The 19,445-nt window shown below is 39.0% G+C and overlaps 1 protein-coding gene across 3 annotated transcripts in view; it reads left to right on the top strand.

Moving 5' to 3' along the window:
* The first annotated feature begins 3,627 nt into the window (after nt 1-3,627).
* Nucleotides 3,628-19,445, top strand: part of APBB2 (amyloid beta precursor protein binding family B member 2) — a 110,698-nt gene continuing 94,880 nt past the window's right edge. For all 3 annotated transcript variants that reach the window (XM_053940277.1, XM_053940275.1, XM_053940276.1), the window contains exons 1-2: nt 3,628-3,718; nt 13,024-13,128. The gene's annotated coding sequence lies outside the window, so the exon portion shown is untranslated. The remainder of the gene's footprint in view (nt 3,719-13,023; nt 13,129-19,445) is intronic.

Here is a 19,445-nt window from a genome sequence, read left to right on the forward strand (position 1 = left end):
AGTATGAAAACTGTCACAAGTTTTGTTCTGATACCAGTTCACTCAGCTCTGTATGGTGAATTCTGTACATATGTAATATCCTCAGTCTCACACATGAGTTCATAACTGTGCTTCCAGTCTAAAAGTGCAGGAATTGTGAAGTCTGTAGTATTTTTCTTCCCCAGAGCAACTGGATTCCTACTGGTTTTTACATCCTTTTACCCTGCCCAACAAACAGGTTTGCAGTACAATAGCAATATATAGCCATAACTGTAATGGACAGAGGAGGAGTGCTCCAGAGTGATAGAATTCTTAGAATTGGTATTCCCTGATTCAAATAGATGGATTTATTTTCATATAGAATGAGCTATCAATGTGAAGAAGGGGAAGATTATCTGCTGCTCTCCCTGGACAGATATGCCACCCTCAGGTCCAGTCTGGCTGTTCTTTTCTGCAGCCCATCTGAGAAGCAATTGCCCATTGGGCAGGGGAGAAGAGTTGATAAATATTTTTGATTTTTTTTTGTGTCAGTTTTTAGGTGTAAGTGAGATTTAAGATTTAAATCAGAGTTCCTCATTCAGCATCAACAGAAACATCTGAAGATCTTGCTGGTGCAGGTTACTTGATTATTTAAGGACAAAAAGAAAAATACCATGCTATTGCTGAGTGACCCACTGTTTATCTAGTGTGTGTGCTTCAGGAGAAAGAGTTACTTAAGTATAGAACTGATTTTGGTACTGAATGACTCCAGCTGAAGTTTGGTGGTTGGAAACCTGCCTCTTTTGTATTAACCTGAACTTTTCAAGTTCCTTACTGATAACAAGGAATTGGAAAGGAGAGCTGCAAAACCAGCTACTTTCTTAGCTGTTAGCAGGAAGCCACCAGGCACAAGCTGCAGTGGGGAAGAAGGAAAAACCTGCAGTGATTCCTAGGTTGGTAAATTCCTGCTAAACCTCAAGAAAGTAGATTTGGCCTCAGTTTAAATGTTACAAATCCATGGGGAGTCTATCAGATAGAAGTCTGTCTCTGCTTTGAGGCATATAGAAAAGTATATTTTCCTCTAGCTTCTCAGGAAGAGCAATAACTGCCAAATTTTTTCTATGCTGACTGGTGTTTTCTGTTTGGTTTTATTATTTCTAGCTGAAATTCTGTAATGTGCTCAAGGTCAGGTTTCACACTGGCTTCTGTAACATCACTTCTTTCTTAGGCTAGGTGAAGACAGGATTGGAGGTCTGTGTCCTGTGGAAATCCAAGTACCCAGAAACCCCATTTCAAATATATGTAGCTATCACTCCATTTTTGCAAAAGAAGAAAATAAGGACAAATTCACTTTTTAAACTTGCACCTATTATTACTTCAACCAGCCAATTGTTTACTTCAGTAATGGTAATGTTATTTTACTGTTTTGTCATCTGTGGGCGTTAAACATTTGCTAATTACTTCTCTACCAAGGGTATCAGTGCCTGCATGTTATTGCCTTTCAGTTTGCTGCTTTTAATAAAGTCCTAAATGAGTTATTCCTGCTTGCATAGGTCTGGGAGACTGAGCTGGCTCCACTGTTGGCTGTCTGAGCCCTTCTTGAAATATGAAGATCTATAAACAGGATGAAAAAAGATTCCTCTCTTTATTTTCAAGTCTGCCAATTTTCAAGGCAGGCAATGTGGTATAACTGTGGGTGGAGAAGTGGACATTTTCAGCAGGATTCAGAGGAAAGGAAAAATACTCAGGATGGTGGATTCTCAAGTGGGAAATAGAAAATGTTGGGTGTTTGGCAGCACAGTTTCAGGAATTTATGCCATCAGTGTTAAGATCCTGTTTGGTCAGAGGTCAAATATCTGTTGATGAAACTTTGTTTTGCCGTTTTCTATTTGCTGTTTTGTTGAAGAGGCTGATCATTCCTACCTTTGACACCTGTATTCTGTATTTCAGGCTTTCCTCTGATCTCAGAACTGGACCTTATCTTAGTTTGTGTCGAAAAACTGTCTCCTTTCAGAAGTAAAAAGATTTTGAGTTTGAGATTATTTTATTATCTTGGAGCTTATTGAATTGAATTACTGTTTCAGTTGCAGTTACTCTAGGCATGGTTTAGAACAAGTTTGATATACAGGATGACAACAATTAATTATAAAAATGGCAAAGGGTGCCACGACAGACAGATGCATCATTTTGACTATGTTGGGAAGAAATCCTTTAAAATTATTTGGAAAAGCTGGCATGTATGCTCAGCCTGTGAAGAAGTTTGGGGACTCAAAAAGATTTGTTTATATAAATCTGTGTATCTCAGCAGGAACTTGCTGGTTTCTTGGCTTTCCTGGTAGGAAGGTGTTAACAACACATGTATTTTCTTTCCCTCCTTATTTTTTCTGCTCTCTTGAATACTGAAATCTGATAATCTGATACAGAAGTGCACAGGTGTACTAAATTGTGTTAGAATATTAGTTTAATGAGCACTGGGTATGTTTTCTTCATGAAGAACTTGTTTTTAAAGTAAAATTTATTATTGAAAATAAAGTGAGTATATTTCCTTTATTTTTTTAAAAAAGGCTTTATATTTTAAAATTACTTTTTTATCTAGCTTAAAAAAGTTCTCTTTCCAAGTTTCAGAAGACAAACATTTTTTAGCGAGAATGTATTTAGCTCTCTTAAATGATCTGTTTTGTCTCAGCTCTTTCTAAGATTTATAGTTCTTGGATTTCTGTTAGAACAAAGGAAAATATAAACCTCTCTTTAAAATGGAATATAATTTGGCTTGATTTAGCCTGGCTTTTGCTTTAACAAAGAAAAAAATATTATATAAGCTCTACAGCAGATGAGATTTGTATCTTTGGTCTTGCATATTTTTCTCCACATGGGGGAACAAATAGAAAGTTGAACACCACCCTGAATCCTAGAGCATAGTTTGACTGACAGATATATTGCTGCTGCTGGAGCATCTTTTGATGGGAGGATGACCTCATTGTGTGAGATTTTATATATATTTTGGTATATTTGTGGCATTTGGTACTGAAAAATATATATGTATTTTTCAGTACCAAATGCCACAGCATTAATGTAACCACTTGCCAGGGGTGAAATGACTGTGATGCAGTGTACAGACATTGCAAAAATAAACTGTATGCTTGATGTCTACTGAACGCAAGCATAATTGAAAACATGATTTTTTATGAACTTATTGTTTACTGAGCACTTCTTGCTGCTTTTTCATAACTTGGGCTCATGTCAACCATCTGGGTTAATTTTCTTCATAATATTCAGTATTTGTACAGGGGAAAACTGCAGCTCTGTGTTGCAGTGTGGACAGAGAATTTAAAGCGTGCTTTGCAACGTGTCTCTTACATACCTGAGCTGCCATAGTCTGGCAGCAGACAGTGACACCTGCTAGGTTTGGGAAGATCCCTGCACTGTGATACGTGGATCCTCTGTTCTGCTTTTAGTCCTCCTGTCTGCATGTTGTAGAATGTGGATGACTTTAAGGATGTAAACTGAAGGTGGCTGCTTGGGTTACTCAGTCATTTGTCAGTGCTGCTCTGATTCCCAGGCTCCTGCTGCTTCTTCTGGTATCCTGCACCTTTGCAAGCTCAGCAGTTTTCATTAATCCCTCTTGACTCCTCATAAATTAAAATATATTATTTGGTTTTGTTTTGCAGCTTGCCTGATTTCTGCAGTGATCTGAGGGGTGCTGGTGCTCCAGAACTTGGTGCTCTTGTACGGGCTTTCCACAACGAGCTGGGAAGAGTAAGTAACCTGCTCCATGTCTGGGGATCCTCTAGGGTGGAGGCACTCTTTCTGAACCTTTCATGTCTCACATCTTAAACACTGAAGTTTTAGCACAGAGACTGGAGTTACCTGCATTTCTATGCAGTACTTACATTGTTTATCATGATATTCATGAACAATGGCAGTCTAGTTCTTCTAGTACTCCAGCAAGAGTTCTTGGTGTATCCATTTTTGCAGATTTGCTGTACTGTAACTTGCTCTGCCATCTCATGTGGGAAAAAGCTGTACTCAGCAGAGGTGTTTCACAGTAGTGCTGTTTCTCTGTGGTGTCAGCAATGCTATCTGTTAATGCAGACACCTGTGCTGCATATCAGTGTTCTGTGCAGTCTCCTGTGATGTATCCACATGGTTCTCTGTGGGTCTTGGAGTGGGAGGGAGGCCCACAGCCACAGAGCTTTGTGACTCCAGCTGAGGCTGCGGGTGTGCAGAGATTATCTGGTGTCATGCTCCCCAGCAGCATCTGATGCATTGGCTTTCCCTTCCTTCTCACATGAATTTACCAGGCTGGGGATGTATTTCCCAGTACCTGCCATGCCAACAGGGTTTCTCATCTTCTGAAATAAGGTGTGTGAGAAGTCTGGAACTGTCTGCCCACACAGCAAGTGCTGTTAGCTGGATGACTTGGGCTAAGCATGTCTCCTTGTCTGTGCTATGCAAATAGTTGTGCTGGCAGAGCCCCGTGGAGACACTGCTCTGTTTGCTGATAGGCAGGAAGATTTTTCCATCACTATTGCCCTCCCAAGTTTCTGGAATGCAGCAGCACCCTTTTGGGCTTTTGCTGATGTGATCCTTACAAGGGTGTTACTTAGTACAGTCCTAATGGATGGAGGTGACCTGGCAGAGCTTTCAGCTGTATGCCAGCCTTGTCAGCCATTGAGCAAATCCTACACATGCCATAAGTTCTTGTTTTACGTGTGGGATGCACAGCTGCAAGCTCTTATCCCATAGGTTTCCTCTTTAGCTGGTTAGTTAATATGCAGAGAGAAGATAAATGCTAGTACCTAGACCTTGATTTAGAAAATGTTTTTTCATGAGGCATGTTACTTTTCTTAGAGAATTTTCTTTCTCCTCACTGAGAAGAATGTCAGAGGCCTTTATGATTTTGGGCATTTTTTGATGGTTTTGTTTTTCTGCCCCTACATGAAGCTACACTCCAGTGACACATTTCTTATTAAATTAGCCTTTGTACAAAAAGAGAATGATGGGACTCCAGCCAGCAAGGGCTAGTGTCATGCTTGTATGTAGTTATGTGAGATGGGAATGTTTTAGCCAGTCCAGTAAAGACATCTTTTAAGGGCTTCTGGAAGGGTTCAGGATTAGTCATGGTCTTCCTGATTTCCATGAATGTTAATCAAGCAGACTCATAGTCTGTAATACATAGGAGGATGGGCTAAAGATGCAACTTGTCTTCCCAGGTTGTTGTTTAGTCTCCATACCTGCTGGACAGACCCTCAGTTCTTACATGGGAATGGGGCAGTATTCTTCTAAAACATGGAGTTGCCATGCAAGTTATTAATCAGCACTGGCTATCACAAAGTTCCTGTCATGCTATCATCTCTTAAAATCACAGAACCATAGAATAATTAGGACTGGAAAAAATACCTGCTTGTTTGTGAAAGATTTATGTTATTCACAAAATCAGGCCAATTTTCTGGTGCTTGAGTTTGTTAGTAATAGGTTGAGAAGGAAATCCTGGGGGAACTTCTCTACTTGCAGCAGGCAAAGCCTGTGCTTCTGCTCCCAGTGCTGCCATCATTCATCATTGCTTTTGCCACTGGTAACAGAAGATGTAGTACTGGATAGTGTAGGACATGATTCATCCTTTTGCACTAGCTTAGTATATGATATTTTCAAGAAAAAATAAATTTCTTGCTATATTGGTAGCAGTTGCTCTTGCAAAAAAGGACTCGGCTCTTGCCTTGTGTGGGGGAAGAGGGTGTTGAGGAGAGGAGAGTCCTAAAAAGTAACAATTGAATCATAGCTGGTTGATTGTCTTGAGGTGGTATTGTCCCCATACTCATCTTATTGGTCAAAAAATGGAAAAAGACACCATGACCAGTATTTTAGAAAGTATTAAATAAATTGCTTTTTAAATGAAATTGTACAATATTTAATGTGATTGTTTATGGCTGAGTTAGGATTATGAAGTGTGAACAACAACATGAAACTACTCTGATTATTCTGACAGATGTTTAAATATTTAATTATTAATTTTTTTTTCCTTAAGAATAAGTTCTCCCATCAAGAAAGGCAGAACTTTTATGTGATAACTGCAGGTAATGAACCATATGTTAACATGTGAATCAGTTAATAATTTTTTTTTTTTTTTGGATGCTGACAATCCTTTCCACTGCATTGTCCCCAGGTAAATACGTCATGTTGCATCTCAGTTTTATGCTGTTTTTTGGCAGTTGTCAATACAGTGTGGGTTGTGAAGGAAGAAGCACCCAGGAATATGCTTACAATATGCTCTAATGACTGTCATCCTTAGCTTTGCAGAAAGTACCAAAGAGCCCTAACAAGAGTCTGTCTCACTACTAGTCTATTTATGCAAGAGATTTGGGTGACTGACATTAGGATAAGACTGCATTCAGGATTCAGATGCATGTCTCTGTCATTTAACATCCAGAAAGGCTGTCCATATCTCAGTATACTACACATGGGTTTCAAATACTTTTTCACTTAAGTAAAGCTACAAATCCTGCATAACATGGTTTGTTTGTCTCTTGTCTTTGGAGGGCTTTCTAGTGTCTGTGGCAGTTAGAAACAGCTTTGGCTTGAAATCCCAGTCTTCAAGCAGTAGGTGGGTTCTGCTGTGCTCACTGCTTTCTTGAAAGGGTAGAACATAGGGAGTTCAGATTAGATTATTAAGATGCAAATGGATAAACTGGGAATTTTTGTCTTGAGTAATAATGCAAAGTCATTCTCTTACTTTTCAGTATTTAATGAAGGATACTACCAAGGTCTAGAAGGTGGTAGGTTTGGGTTTTGTTTTTCTGTCTGGACAGTTGACAAAATTTTGGGGTTTAGCAGATACATCAGTTTGGAGAGAGAAGTTGTAGCTCTTCACACTAGTTAATAGAGAGCTGGCAAATGCAGAAATTATAACATTTTTCTGGAGAATCTGGTTCTGCTTTGTCTCAGCTTCCAATTTTGCATCCATTCTTGGATGGGTGGCAGCAATGCTGTGTTGATTCCTACAAGATACAAGGAAGATGAAAGTGGAGAGTAGTGGTGAAACGCTACAACAGAAAACCTAGCTGTGCTTGGAAAGCTTCTCACAGAAATCAAGAGCACAGTGGCATCTCTAACTTCAGAAGAAATAAGTACCTTCTCATTTAGAAATACTGTTTTTACCAGACAGTCAGCTTTGAAAAAATACTCTTCATGGATCTTGGTGTAAATGAGGTTCAGAATATATGTCTGAAATATCGCCCTCTTGGTTCAGGCTTTATAGGGAGATCTGTGTTACCCAGTGATGACTGCTTTGATTGTGTAATGCCTTTGCACTTGTACAGCTGCTTAGCTTGCCAGGCTTCCTTTTGGCACACAGCCCAACCTGCTGCAGCCCCAGAGGCTCAGAGCACCACAGTTCTTCTCTTTAATGGGCAACATTACTTCTAACTTAACAAATCCTTACCAATGAGCAAGTAAAATTGAGATTGCTAACTGATACCAGTTCAGATAGCTGCACTGAGTGAATGAAGATAACTGTATTGTTAACAGACTTGCAAGTGCTATAGACAGTGCTTTCCTTTGTGTTAAAATATATATGTAGTTATGCACAGAATGTTCTGATTATTTCTGTTACTGTTTGGAGAACAAAATCTACTTTAAGATAGTATAGAATAAATGTAAAAAATATGTGTGCTTTACTGAGAAAGTATGTATTGTCTGTGCAGGGGGCTGTGGTCGGGGGACCATGAATGTTTTGAATTCAGCTTGCTCTGTGTGATCTGGCTACAGTAGAAAGGCTAAATTTCAGAAAAAACATGCTTTTGATGAGTTAGGGACTGTATGATAAAACCTTAAACAGTAGGAAATTTGTTCAAGTGATTAACAGTGATGATATCCTCCAGAACAGAGTGGGAAATAGCATCCATCCCCACATGGTGTATGGGAACCTCAACTAAACAGGCTGGCACAGTACCTGGAAAGGGTGACCAAGAAAAAGAAAAGCCCTCACGAAGAACTGCTCAATTATGGAGAAGAGGGAAAGCATCCAATCACAACTTGTTAGGGGAGAAATTGGAAGCACAAAGGCAGCCAAAAAGTATACAAGACAGAAATGCAAACAAGAATGTCTGCATGCAACAAGAATTTGAGTACTGAGAATTTGCTGGAAGGAGAAATGATGGAGTTGCCAGACTTTTTGGGCAGGACAGGACTTCCCAGATATCTGAGCATGTCAGGTCCAAGTGTGGTAAAACCATAGAAAATGCAGCAGGGCTGGAGTGCAGGCAGGACATCCTCTTGTCTGTGGGACTGTTCTTGTCTTTCCTGTTCCCTGAAAACTTTAATCCTGTGCCAGCAAGTGGAGGTGATGGGGGAGGGAGTTGTTTGGAAAGCAGGGTGGCTCTGTCTCTCAGCAAAGACAGGTGGAGGGGACAGCATAACCTCCTTGATGTGAGCATTGCCAGACAAAACTGGAAGGATGGATGAGGTCTCTTAGGTAACAGAAAACTTGGAAAAAAACCTTCCTGAAATGAAAATACCTATTTTTAAAAACTGTTGGTAGTTACTAGATGAAACTAATGCTTAGGAATTGTTGATGACCTCCAAAAAGGTAAAACATGTAATGATACAAGAGATGTGGCTAGTAGACAGCATTGTGCTTTCTCCAGGAGGCAGTTTGATATGAGAGATCCACGTCTGATAGCTGTTCTTAGTACAGAAAAGGAAAGTGCTGTCTCTGTAGGTGTCTCCAGAAATCAGCAGCACAACTTCCTAATGGCCTGGCTGGCACTTTGCTTGCTTGTTTGAATTGTGTTTTGCTACTGTTATCTAACAGGTGATGCTGCCAGTTACTGCTTTGAATGCAGGCAAAATGAAAACCAATAAATTTGCATAATATATGCAAATATGTACACAAAATCTGTGCGTATATCGAATTGTGATTTCTTAAAATGAGCCATCCACCAGTCTTACAGACTGATTTTTATTTTTTTTCCCTCCCTTGATTAGCCTCTTGCAGTGTCTGAACCCTTTGCTGTAATGGATCTGTTTTGTATAGGACCTGTGGGCTGTATGTGCTTTTAAAACAAGGCACAGCATTCCTCTCACCCATTCCTTAGCAGACCTATTTCCTTGTATTCAAAGCATGACTGGGAAGGTAGGATTGTATTGTTTGTCAGAATATCACACAGAGAGTGCTGGAGTGTGATTTCTTGAGTAGCTGTCCCCAGAGAAACATCATGCAATAACCTTTTCTTTCCCTACACTGTGTGCAGCAGTTCCTTGCAAGTGTTGAGTGATGTAGTCAGTCACACTTGGATGACTTCTGTAGCTAATTTGCAGTCATCTCCTTTTTTCATATGCTTTTTCTTGGGTATGTGAGGGTAGGCTGTGCAACAATCTGTTGTATGAGATTATGGCAGACAATATGAATGTACCTATATTTATGTTTGAACACAAATGTATTTATAGCAAATATTGCTTCTAGAAAACCAGGGAAGGTCAAGGAGTCAGCTGACCTCATAAGCAGCAGCTTGTGTGAAAAAATAAATTTGGGTGAAACACAACATAGCTTTAGTGACCATTAATAGTACAGAGATTGGACTATGAATTTTTTTTTTTTTTTCTGAAACAAAAGGGAATTAGTTCAAGCAAACTGGATTCTGTGTTCCAGCTGTATAGACAGAACTCTTGGTTTGAACTCACTCATTGGAAAAAAACAAGTCACGATGACTACCAGAATTTAGTTTGTCTTTTGTGATTTTTTTTTCATAGTATCAAAACATGAATACAAATAGAATGAAAATTTTATGTAGCAGTCATAAAACCTGAGAAATGTGGAAGAGTTGCAAGAAAAGCTCAGTAAAGAAAATGACAGTCTCAGTTGAAAGTCATGACATCTTTGCAAGATGAGGTATGTCCTCGTTATGTGTGATGATGAGTAGCTGGTAGCTCTGTCACCCAGCTCCCAAAAGGGACTTGGCCTGAGGTGAAGGGCTTTCAGGTGCTCCCTGGGGAGCAGGTATGCAGTGCTGGTGCTCAGGTTTTATTTCCATGGTTCTCTGTAACTGCTGCAGCATGGGGATGGCCACCTGAAAGGAAACAGGGAAGGTTATCAGGAAGGGACCAAAAAAAAAAAAATCTTCAGGCAGAGCTATATCAATTTTTTTTCTTGAAGAGAAGCTATAAGGCTATATGTCTATTTGTGTTTATGTAGTTTTAAATTGAACTATAAAGATGGAAAAATCACTATAAAACATTTTTAACCAATTTTGCAGTATAACAATAAGCAAAACACCACAGAAAGCTGTTCAGAAACATATTTGTTAGAAAACAAATGTGAACCAACAGCTTAAAAACTAATATGAAGACTTGATCCAGCTTATCAGGTACGCTCAGATTTAACTCAGATTTATGTGGAATTGTGGATCTCTAACAAAGTTCACCTCTATAAGTGGATGTGTTTAAAGAAAAGGGAGGTTGCTTTGGCTAGTCTGAACCACAAAAGGTGGTTCTTAAGGAAAAACAAAACAAAATGAAACAAAACCCAACAAACAACACAGAAAAACCCCAAAACCAAACCCAAGCAGCATCTTCATTTGACTTGATCTGGGTATGTCCTTGCTGGTACTTACAACCCAGTATCAATATTATTTTGCAGAGCAGTTTAACTTCACTTACTGTCTGACACCTACTTCTTAATTGGCATTTGATACTTGACTTTAATCCACTGGGTAAATCTTTGAAGTTCACACTTTATGCAGTAACTGATGAGACCTTTGCTGTAATGAGAATCTATCTTTATGTTATCTTTTCCACTGAGATTTATGGAGTTTTTAAATGTGATATTTAAAAATGGTCATACCTTTGGGTCTTGACTTCTACAAAGAGTGGTTTGCTCCCAGAGTGGGCACACTACTTTAGGAAGACCATACTGTACTTTATATTAGCTGTTTGACAGCATGATTGTAAGGTTTGGGAGTCTTAATTTTTATCTGTTAGGATTTTTTCTTATGGTATGGTGCAGAAGGCCCCCTTTAATACTGTGGTGCTGGGTAGAGAAGGAATCTCAACTGCAGACATTTGATATAATTAGATATAATAGACATTTGATATAATTTAGTGAGATTGCTTTGGGAAAGTGTATGCCTTTTAGAAAGACAACAATGTATTTATGAAAAATGAATAATCTTTCAGCTCCATACGTACTGATCAAACTCTTTCACAAGCTATGGAAAAGAATGGTAAATACTGTCTTCTCTTTACAGTCTGTTTTCCCCTCAGTAATTTTCTTTTCTAATCCTTGCACAGCTAAGGACTGTTTTGTTGTATTTTGTTATGAATTTATGAGTTTGGCCCATTTAGGGTGAGGAGATGCTTAATTTTTTTCAACTAATAAATATGTATTTTTAGTTTTATTCCTATAGAACAGGAAAAGGGAAGCAGCCATATGCAGGTTTGTTCCTTGCACAGCTTTACAATGAGTTGAGCTAGTAGGCCACCAAAAAAACTTGTAAAGGTCTCTTTGACCCATGGCAAGGAGTTGTCCCATATTGTCCTGCAAAAGAATGCAAAGATTTTTGAATCAATATTAATTTACTGCATACCACTCACTGCACTCACTTAACAGCAAGAGAGTTACTGTCTCATTGATTCACTGAACTTTCCCCATTGAGGGGAGTTGAACAGGACATGCTTTTTTAGCACTGATTTGGAAAGCAATGGAGATCTTTACCTGTTGTTTGGATTGTCAGGTGTACAGCCTTATAGGTGTCTATTTCAGAAATAATCTACAAAGGCTATGTAGCAATGTTATGCAATTGCATTTGAAGTCATTTTAAGCTCAGGCTCCCATGGTCCTATTTCTTCTGTTTTTTCTCACTAGCTACCAGTACTTGTTCAACCACCATCAGCCATTTCAGGAGCCTAATCTGACTGAAAATGTGTCTGTATAGGGAGTTTTCATCTGTGTTGGCTCCCAGACCACATCACTAGAGAATTGCATGGATGCTGGTATATAGAATAGGCTTATCTAATTCAGGAATAAGCTAGCATTGTGTTCAGTAACAGAACTAACCTTAAGATTTGGGGAGATCTCCCAGTTTCAGTGCAGTGCTATTTCGTCTGTGTCCTGATATTTCTTTTTATTTCCTGGATAGAACAAGTTTGTATGTGTAGCTGCAGCCTGAGACATTAAAAATCCTTAATGAACAAGGAAAAACTCTCCTCAGAATGCTTTTCCTGGTGTTTCCAGCAAGGGAACAAATGAAATAACAGGGAATGTATCTAAACAAATGATGTGGTTAACTTTCAATATATATTGATAGACATCTGAGAATATGAAGGCTATTCAGGTAAACTAAGAAAAAGGTAAAGCTGAAAAGCAATTGAAAGTCATATTTTGGTACAAAATCCTACACCAAATGAAAAAACAATGGGACTTGGTTTTAGACTAAAACATTTCATACTAGTGATTTGACAGCTTCAGTACCACTTCAGTTAAGATTTTGGATTTTTGTTATTCCAAACTGACCATAAGATGTGCCATGCAATTTTTTGTTTGCTTAGGGTTTTGATAGTGCAAGAAAATTGATACATGGGTTAATAGCCTGCATTCCTGTGAAAACTCTGCTGGATAGAACAGAATAGAACAAAGCAGTCAGTGTTATGTAGCAAGGATAAGTTTTGCTTCTATAGTAAACAATTCATAAATGATTGTTTAATGATTGCTTCACAAAATTTAAGACAAACATTGTTTTCAAGTCTCATCTACTGGCTATCTCTATTAAAAGCCAATAGCAAGCTCCTTCTTGCAGTGTTTGTTGTTCTGTGTCATGGACCAAAAGGAGCTACTGTATGACCTGAGATTTCTTTGTGTCTCAAAATTTATGTAAGCTTATTAGTGGAGGCCAACCACCAATAATAAATTTGTGCTGCATGTATAGCACAACAGTTCATCTCCTCTGACATCACGACTGAATAATTTATAGACGTAGTTATCCTGGAATTTGTAGGGATCATTAGCATTTTAATGAAAAAGATACAGCTGTTGTACTAAATCTTCACTTTTTTTTTTTCTTCTCCCTCAATAAGGACTTTGATCTGCACTCTGGAAGCAGCTGACAGCGTGTGGGAATGTGCTGACTGGCACTATGGGCAGGCGCTACCCAGGGGCTCACTATCGGCCAAGCAGCTCATGTATGTATGCAGTCGGTCTCATTTATTTGTTGCTTGGTTAATTTTGAAGGCTGCTAAACCTATCAATTTTGAAATAGTATTTATAAAGAATGCTGACTTATTCTAATCAATGGCAGCCCTTCTGTGTGCATACCCATATGGTAAGTATATTATGTTTAAACTGCAAAGGTACTTTCTAGAACTTTAAGAAGTGACTTGCCATATGATTTGACCAGATCTACTGCAGTGTGCTGTGGTTTGTGCTGTGGTTTGTGTTCAAGGTCTCCAGCTTCATTTATGATAGAGTTCTAAGCTTAGCTGCTGTTCCTCTTCCCATCTATCTCAAGCTTTTAATACCAGATACCTTCAAATTAACAAGCTACTGGAGCTCAACCTAAAATGTCACTGTGCACTGTGGCTTCAATTGCTTACAACTGCAGCTAACATCCCCAGCTCAGATTATTTATATTCTTGAGCTCAATCTTATTCACATTGTTTCTTTCCTCTGAATTGTATCCTATTGGATTGTATTACATCATCCCTTACTGAAGTTTGTCTTCTCTAGAAGTACAAAAAGGGAGTTTCTAGAATTTATCACCTCACTCCTTCCATCAGCAGCCACACTGCAGTGGTTCCACAGTACAGACCATGGGAAGTGAGCTGATGTGACCTCCCTGGAGAGCTGTGGGGTAGCAGCCCACCTCTAGAAGTCTGCTGCTGGTTCTTGTGCACTTTCTGTTGATCCCTCAGGCTACTGAGGTGAAGTTGTGGTAGGTTAACTTTTGTATGCACTCTTCCTTCTGCTGTAGCAAAAGAATATGATCCCACTGCATGGTAAGATCCTGCATTTAGAACCTGACATTTGGGGTTTTGCCTAACCACAGGGCTAAACCCTAGGAAGCAGTAAAGCATGGTTACTTTCTGCTGCAGACTAATCAGAGATATCCTAAGGATACACGTTAAAATGGTGCATTAGAGCCAGCTTAGATACTGTGTCCAAAGACTTGTTTGAGGGATATTGTCTATACCACAATGGAGGAAATAAATGGCTGTTACAGTTTTGACAGATCTTTAGTGGTCAGGTGCTGGAGTACTGAGTTGGACTAATCTGTTTGAATCAGTAGACATTAATTCTGGGCACTAGCTTTCAAACATAGCCTCTCGGTGTACTGCCAGACATGATATTCACATCCCATGCCTAGGCTTAAAGCTCAGACATTTAAGATATTCTAGTGTAGAATCAAATCCATTCCTGCTTAGAGAGAATGAGTAATAGGCATTAGATTCTTATCAGAAGAGCCTGAAATGCTGTTCCTGTTCTATAGTTGAACAGTTTTAAGCATTAAGAAGTAGAATTGTTTACTTGGGGAAAGGCTGGGGCTCCCACCATCAGCCAGGGCCAAAACTTGTGTCAGAATCAATTGGCACCAGAACTCCCTCAGTTTGAGGACAGAGATATCAAAACACCTACTTCATGAGTGCTTTGTGCTTTTGTTAAGCTAAGTTTCCCCTTTCCTTAACCTGTCAAGGTTTCTAAGCCAGGAAACATTATTTGTTTTTTGGTTTTGTTACTGTATGATTTGTGCAGCTTCCTGGTGCTTAACATAACATGTTTTGGACATCCAGCAATAATGGTATTGAAATTGCCCAGTATTTGGGAAATGCGGATCATAATGAAATCTCTGATAATAGATTAGATCTTGATGGAAGTGCTGGTAAAACACAGGATTTTGCTTTTGTGTTCTTTGCATAAATAATGAGTAATTGCACCATCTCTGTTACTGTATTTCATGTTTACAGTTGTTGCAATCTTAATGCTGTACATCAAGGACTTGGTGCTGCCTTAACCTTTAGTCCCTGACTTTTATCTTGTGTCTGTATGTATAGCTATACCTAAATAAATCTGTGAAGGGAAGAATTTGGTCTGTGTGGAATATAGCAGCTGTATTGCCTTTTAGGTGGTAAGGTAACATTTCATCCATTTATGGCATTGACTGTTTTGTTGAAGGATCTCATAAATTTATTGGATAGAATAGTGTGTGGTCTTATGAGAATAACAAAGGGTTTTATAGTCAGTTTAAATAGAAAATGGCTTATTTGAAGCCTAATGCTAGGAAATATATTTCCTATACAGGTGCTGAAGGTATAAAAAACAAGCAAGGTGTTTAAATTGTAAAATGGAGAGTTGTGAATTTAACAGGTGCCTGAGGTTTAAACTTTTAAAAAGTGTAATTAGAGAGCAATGATCTCCCTTGATTATTGTCAGCAAGCAAAACAGTCTTAGGCGTGTCCCTGGCACTATCTAATGCTGCTTGTGCTGATTGAACACTCCCTCGTGTGCTGTTTTGTTGGGTTTTCTTTTTCTGTATTTTCCTTGTGAAAACATACAGACTAAGGATGGATGTACAGTCTCCACCTACTGAGAAGCTACGTTTTGTAAACAGACTTCTTTCATTAATTTCTCCTGAGCTTTTTTATTTATATTTTTCTAATTCTTGCTCACAACTCCACTTTTCTGCATTGGCTGCAGCAGCTCTTGTGAAAACATGGTTCTGTTTGGGATGTTTAGGTAGACTCAAATTTTATTTCATACTATAATTTTTTCTGTGCACAAAGAGTTTTGTATGTCTGGAAAAAACCTTTTTAAAGGGCTTGTCCATGCATATCCTGTCCACAGCATAACAACTCATTTATTTTACTTAGTTGTAGTCTTTTGCATGACATTGAAATCTGACCAAGTGTTTTGAAGAAAATGGGTTTGACTCTAGTGCCTTCCTGCTGGCATTCAATGTTCCCAAAGGGCTTAAACAGCAGCAGCAGCAGCAACAACAACAATAATAGTAATAATAACAAAAATGAAAAATGCAGAGTTTTATGAGACTGTTTTAAATTTTAAAAAAAGCCCAGTTTCTCATTGGAAGTGAGAAAGTACAGAAGTAAGCAGGAGGTAGTTTTCAGCACTTGCTGACCTTTGGAGTGTTCGGGGTGGAGGCTCAGTCCTGCAGTGCCACATCAGCTCAGTCCTGCAGTGCCACATCAGCTTTCACTGCGAGGAAGGGACCTGCCTGCACCTGCAACTCCAAGACCAGCCCTCGCTGCCCAGAGACAGTGGTGCCACATGTCCCACCCTAAAGTCATCCTCTTGATTTGTGGCAGGTAGAGGTGGATTTCTGGATTTTTGACCTCTTAGTGACTCAGACTAAGGTCCATATGAAATGATTTTTTAATGTGATTCTGCTATATAATTATTAGAACTGACTCAGGTTTTATTTCAGAAACTTCAGCTGAAGGGTGACTTTTTCATCCCAAACAAACTTTTTTGGGGAAATGCCATTTTTCTGAAGCATTCATAAGTCAAGGATGACAATGAAAGGAAATATTCCTCATGAGACGGCACTCCCCTGGACTGCAGATGGGAGAGGTTTGAGTCTTGGTTCTTCATGATCATTTGCTTCATGATAAAGCTGCTCTTATAAAGAATTCGAAGTGCTTGAGGGCAGAAAGAGCAGGATTGGTTTTATATACTTAGAGTTTGATTTCCCTTGAGGAACACTCAAATTTCTGCTCTGCCTCTGTCTATTCAGCTTCCCAAGAAATGCCTAACTGTGCCTTTCATTGCACTGAGCTTGTAAGGGAGCTGCTGTTTTATTGAAACTGCTGGAAAATCTTAGTTTCACTGCAGTGAGATAAAGGAACAAATGTGAGAATGGTGACATAAATAACAGCAAACCCCTGAAAGAACCCCAAACTGCCAGTCTTGCAGCCAGTGCTGACAATTACATTGCTATCATTAGTGCGAGATAAGTTGGTATAAAAATGTCTTATGGTGTGGCTCTGTGGGCTTGCAGCTGCTCCTAGAATAGCAGAGTACTGACTCAGAGGCACCTAACCCCTAGGAGGAGGAGTGTATGCACTGTGCAACTCTTGGTAGAAACATCAGTAAAATTCTACATCTGCAAAATCCTGCCCTGTATCTCCTGACCTTTTCTTTCCAGACAAAGACATCTTGGTGTAAATGAGATTCAAGCTTTAGAACTGCTCAGATCATGCTTGGGCAGGTGACACTTTCCTGTAAAGTTTCCTTAAGAGCTCCACATAATAGCTGAGGAAAAGGCAGGAATACAGCTGACTGGTGGAGTGGAAATTGCAGAAGTACCCAGTGACACGTGTTGCTCTCTTCCTTAAAGTCTCTCTGGTTTCTGCCTTTACTAGGAGGCTGTGTGGAGACTGGCATAAGAACTTCATCTTCCTCTTGAGTGATCCTTGGTGAAGCTCTAAAGCATGTGCTCTTGTTGGCAGATAAGAGCTGACTCAGAGCCTGCAGATGAAAAGCTTTCTTTAGGGACTGTGTAGTGCTCTGAATGCCTGTTGTCACTTATGCACTTATTTCTTAGCATAATTAAATAGTAACCCTATCTCAGGATCCTGACAGGTCAATTTCTTCTTCATGGGGGGGTCAGAGATAGATGCTGAAGGTTTCCTTGTAATTCCACTTGGGGTTGCATATAGTCATGGAGAGCCACCACGATAGCAGATTTGCATTGTGTGTTTGTCTCCTTTCACAGAAACTCTAGTTCCTTTGGTTTTTGATACCTTGTTGAGATCTGTGAGTTTGTAGATAAGAAAGAAGAACAGAGAATTTTGGCTACCATGTCAAGAACTCAAGATTCTATGTTGTAGTTCAGGCCAGTAATACTGGTAGTTTGTTCTGTTCCACTTGTTCAATGTCTTCTACAGCCAAGTTTGTTGAAACTGAATCTACTTTCAGCTACACTTCAGTGTAATTAATATAATTGCCAGTAAGTGCAGTTGCTTTTCTGTTACGTTCTCGTTTCACTTTATTATGGATTTATCTGCTTAGCTTATGGGGGACCATAAAGCAAATACAGTAGTTGATTTCATTTTCAAGCATGTGGTTTGTTTTATATGTGAGCACTATGGGCAGAGCCTTCTCAGGGAGCTCTACTGGCTGCATCAGGCCAGGATTCAAGTTATTGCTGTATTCTATACCATAATGATACTGGGAGAGTTGCTGTTGAGTATGGCTCTTTCACAGTCATCCCTTGGCATTCTGTCAGCTTAAGCAGTACTGCACCACTTGGTTTATAAACTGTTGTATATTTAGAAATATTTGTCCCGTTGAGGTTTGGTTGAAGACAACACGTAGCTTTGCAGGGAATTTTCAACCTTGCTGAGATGTTTTGTGTAATGAGCCTTATTTTAGTTCAACCTTTGATGAAAAAAACAGACTGGAAATGTAGAGACCTTTTTTGGTTTGATGTACCTGAGCTCTGTTCCTTTACTGGAGGCAAGGAATATGTGGGTAGGACACGAATCCAATTTTCAGGCAATTTAGCAGATGTAGTTAAAAGTGCACATATATACTAACCTTACCTAGGTGAGGTACAGAATGTTTTTAATGTACATGGAACACAAACAATCTTTTCAGCATGCAAAATCCTAATTTGCTTTTCTTGAGAGCCCTGATAGTCTCATTGTGCAAAAGCTGGCATTCTCATGTTCTTTTCTGTGTCTGAGTCTTGGGCTTTTTATTTTTATTCACTGGTGTAACTAACTGGTTACTAACATACTGTTAGCAATTTGAAATTATTTGCAAACACTTAGGAATTAATGAAATTAGATGTGTTCTTTCTATGGATACTTTTGATAGAAACATACTTTTATTCTTTATTTCCATATAGATTCGTAGAGAGTCAACTGAAGGATTATTTTCCATTTTTTTAATATTCAAATTTTCATCTCTAGAGCCTAATTTGATAATAAGTACAACTTCACAGTAAAGAGAAAACAATTTTTGCTGTAGAATGCTCTTTCAAATGCTTTCTAAGATCTCGACTGTGAGGCAGTAAAAATAGGTGGGTCAAAACTATTGCTACCAGTCTGGGTAATTTGAGGATAAAAACATTTCTGGATAACCTTGTATGATAAAAGTTTAATGTATAACTAGCCATAAATTTTTAATATGTGCTTCAGAGGGTAAATGAAGTTGTGGCAGGTGAAATCATGATGCTAGGCCATGAGAAGTTTAAAGTAAATTGGTTTAAAAAGGGAAACTGAAATGTCTTTCTTTATGTGCATGCAGTTAGTTGTTCTTGGAGAAGCAGATTGTGCTCAGCAGTATGCAGCCTTGTTTCTGGGCTTTGTGGGAACAGGGAGTGTTTGCGAGCTGCAAATAGCAGGGCCATAGACAAGGTGTGTGGGAGGTGGTTTCTGATAATAATCTGTTTAATTTTTTTTTCCCCAGCGCAGCATCTGTGCTGGAACCTTAACCATTCCACCTGACAGGATCTCAGTTAACATTCTACCTACTTCTCTAA

Source organism: Vidua chalybeata, chromosome 4, assembly GCF_026979565.1.
Source record: "Vidua chalybeata isolate OUT-0048 chromosome 4, bVidCha1 merged haplotype, whole genome shotgun sequence".
NCBI lineage: Eukaryota > Metazoa > Chordata > Aves > Passeriformes > Viduidae > Vidua > Vidua chalybeata.